Here is a 4,019-nt window from a genome sequence, read left to right as displayed (position 1 = left end):
CATGATCTTCGTTTTCTGCCTGCCATATAACAAAAGATTCAATATGTAGCTATTTATACTTTTACCTAAAATTACACAAAATGAATTAATTTTAGAAGGAGGAATTTTGGGGTACACGTGTCTCTTTCCCTTCTGGTTTCCTCAGTGTGTATGCCCAGCAGTGGGATTGCTGGATCATAAGGTAGTTTTATTTCCAGTTTTTTAAGGAATCGCCACACTGTTCTCCAGAGTGGCTGTACTAGTTTGCATTCCCACCAGCAGTGTAAGAGGGTTCCCTTTTCTCCACACCCTCTCCAGCATTTTTTGCTTGTAGACTTTTGGATCGCAGCCATTCTGGACACTGATGTATAGAACAGTCTTATGGACTCTGTGGGATAGGGAGAGGGTGAGAAGATTTGGGAGAATGGCATTGAAGCATGTATAATATCATGTATGAAACGAGTTGCCAGTCCAGGTTTGATGCATGATACTGGATGCTTGGGGCTGGTGCACTGGGACGACCCAGAGGTAGGGTATGGGGAGGGAGGAGGGAGGAGGGTTCAGGATGGGGAACACATGTATACCTGTGGCGGATTCATTTTGATATTTGGCAAAACTAACACAATATTGTAAAGTTTAAAAATAAAATAAAATTAAAAACAAACAAAAAAAAAGAAGGAGGAATTTTGATTAAAATTAAAAAAAAATCAAATAGCAAGAAGAAAAAGGAGTCTCTTAAAAGTGGCTTTTAAGAATCCATCTGGAAATATTAGCTCAGCTTAAGACTGAGTACAAGCAACTAGATCTTTCATCTAATGCAATAATTTAAAGACATGTTATCTTTCAGGGAAATAGAACTCTCAGAAGAACAAATTATATATTTTATATTAAATCAATAACAAGAGTTCATGGTGGTAATAATTCAATCTGTTCTGCATTACTTTATCAGTGACAGAGATAGAAAATACGATGAAAAGCATAATATTTAATCCTCAACTATCTAGTTTTTCTAACATCCTTTTTGATTAAACAAGAAAGATCTTTTACGAGTGAAGATTACATATACTATTCATAGAATATCTAACATTTCAAGTAGTTTTTCTCTCATATCGCCCCCCTCTATACTACCTGAGTTGCCTCTTTCTCAATACTGAAAACCTTGAATTTACCCACAGAACCTGGAAACTTGGAGTAACAGATTTCCAGTGTTTAACAGTGGGGATATTATGATTTTGGGAGAGTCATTTTCTAAGCAGGTTGATAAGAAGTCCAGGGGTCTCCAAGGAGAGAGGGGTCTGGAATTTTCAAGGAAGAAGAAAGGACAAACTTTTTTTTTCCCTCTACATTCCATAGGATTATATAACAATAATGTATCCTGCTTGAAGACAGCCTCTGGAAAAAACCTTCTGGCTAATCCTATAATCCTAAAATGTAAATTATGGGAGTAGGTCTATTGAGGTCTTTACAACCTCCAGACATTCTTTTGATTTGCTGTAATAACTAATTGGAGAGTATATAACTCCATTGCTAACACTAGCAAGGGGGTACTCTTTCTGTCCCCTTCTGATGTCTATGTCAGAAGCTTTCTCTATCTCCTTTATACTTTAATAAAACTGTATTACACAAAAGCTCTGAGCGATCAAGCCTCATCTATGGCCCCGGATTGAATTCTTCTCCTCTGGAGGCCAATAATCCCAGCATCTTTTCGTGGTTCAGCAACAACCTTTCAATTTTAGGCAATAAACTAACTCCTAGGAGTTTGTGTCCTTATGGGTCTGAAACTAAACACAAAAATCATTATCAAAGCTGCCTATTTGTTATAGCATTTATTTTAGCTTTCATTGTCAAAGATTTTCCATTTCAAATGAATATTCCATAGTCACCAATGTCTCCTGAAAGCCTGTAATCCTGAAACAAATTTTCTAAGCAGGATGGAGTTAAACAAAATAATTTGTTTTCTAGGACTTGGAACATTTGTCCTAATTTCACACCTTATGCTGCAGCTCAGTTAGTGCTTGAAAGGCAACGCTTGCAGCCAGAAAGCAAGCTCCAACCTCACCTCTTCTTTCTCATGACACCTATTGAGCCCCTTCAACAGAAGAAGCACTGACATGCCTATTTGCTCTACAGTCAAACAGGAGGAAGTGAAAATCAGAGACCTGGAGACAGATGCTTGATTTACATTCAAATCCTGTTTCAAACCTTGTCTCCTGTATTTTTTATAAGCCCTTTTATTGTTTGAGAAACAAGCCTCAAAATAGCTTCAGTGATGGAAAGTAACTGATTCACACAGCAAATATTATGTACCTACTATAGGCACATCGCTTCCCTGGTGGCTCAGAGGTTAAAGTGTCTCCTCCAATGAGGGAGACCCGGGTTCGATCCCTGGGTCGGGAAGATCCCCTGGGGAAGGAAATGGTAACCCTCTCCAGTATTCTTGCCTGGAGAATCCCATGGACAGAGGAGCCTAGCAGGCTACAGTCCACGAGGTCGAAAAGAGTCAGACACGACTGAGCAATTTCACTTTCACTTTTCACTTTCATGCATTGGAGAAGGCAATGGCAACCCACTCCAGTGTTCTTGCCTGGAGAATCCTAGGGACTGAAGAGCCTGGTGGGCTGCAGTTCATGGGGTCGCTAAGAGTCGGAAGCAACTTAGCAGCAGCAGCAGCAGTCAATAGGAAGCATTTTCTTTGAGGAGTTCAGAATCTAGCTGAAAACGCAAACAGGAGTACATGAACTGTGTATCCCTAGAAATCTATGACCTGTAATCTTTCACTTCAGCTTCATTTTTATTTTGCAGATACACTGAAATGCTTACATTTAAACTTTAAATCCTCTTTCATTAAGGATAGAGATTAATATCTGATTTTTTAATGAGAAAAAACTGTGTAAAAAAAGAATCTTAGAAAGTGATTCGAATGAAGCCACCAGATATAAGCAAAAGAAAGAAGTCTTTCTGTAAATAGAAATTGCTAAGATGAAATGAAGTTCATTTTTTAAAAATAAAGAATAATTACTTGGTTTGCATTTAGACATGTTTGTACAATAAATGTTCCCTTTTTCTGCTTGCCAAAATTCAATTTGGGAGTATACTGTCTCTACCTTTATTTAGCAATGTGTATATAAACTTCAAGGCTTCCCTGTGGCTCAATTTTTAAAGAATCCGCCTGTAATGCAGAAGACCCAAGTTGATTTCTGGGTGGGCAAGATCCCCTGGAGAAGGAAATGGCAACCCACTCCATTATTCCTGCCTGGGAAACCCCATGGACAGAGGAGCCTGGCGGGCAAGTCCATGGGATCACACGACTGAGACATGACTGAGTGTCTGAGAATACATAAACTTCAAACCTTCCCCAATCCCAGATGTAGGAAAATTGGTGTCTGTCCTCCACAAACATTGACCAATGGTTTGGGTATTGTTTTAACAACTAAATTCTTCTTCACTCTGTATGTCTATTCTCCAAGTGTAGGGAAAGATCAAAGGGAAACTACACAGTAATGAGTCCAAAATGGCTTATGGATCATGGGCTGAAACCTTAGCAACATGGCACATGGACTGTGCTTAAAATCTAGGGATGTAGAGCGTATATCTGGAATTTCTACATTGAAAAAGGAAGTCTGTACAGGAGAGAGAAATGTAACAGTTGCTTACTCAATTTCTTATTTGGTCTTTACCATGTTCTCATTAGATTGACTTCAATTTGTTTTACATAATTTCTGGGAGGGCCAGAATCTAGACACATGACCATGTAAACACAATTAGTATAGAGTTTAAGAACATGCACTGGAACTGGACTTCCCAGGTTTGGACCATGGTTCTGCCATTTACCAGTCATCTAAGCTGCAACAATTCTGCTCACCTCTCTACCTCTCATCTTAGTTTCCTTGTCTATTTAATGAAAATAATGGTGTTGACCTCATAAAGCTACTGTGAAGATGAACTGAATTGATATATGTAAAGGATTTTTAATAGAACACTGCCTGTCACATTCTAAGGATCTCTGAGACTTTGCTATTACTATACTTTTGTTCCTCAAA

Source organism: Bos indicus, chromosome 6, assembly GCF_029378745.1.
Source record: "Bos indicus isolate NIAB-ARS_2022 breed Sahiwal x Tharparkar chromosome 6, NIAB-ARS_B.indTharparkar_mat_pri_1.0, whole genome shotgun sequence".
Taxonomy (NCBI): Eukaryota; Metazoa; Chordata; class Mammalia; order Artiodactyla; family Bovidae; genus Bos; species Bos indicus.
Note: the sequence above shows the minus strand (reverse complement) of the source record.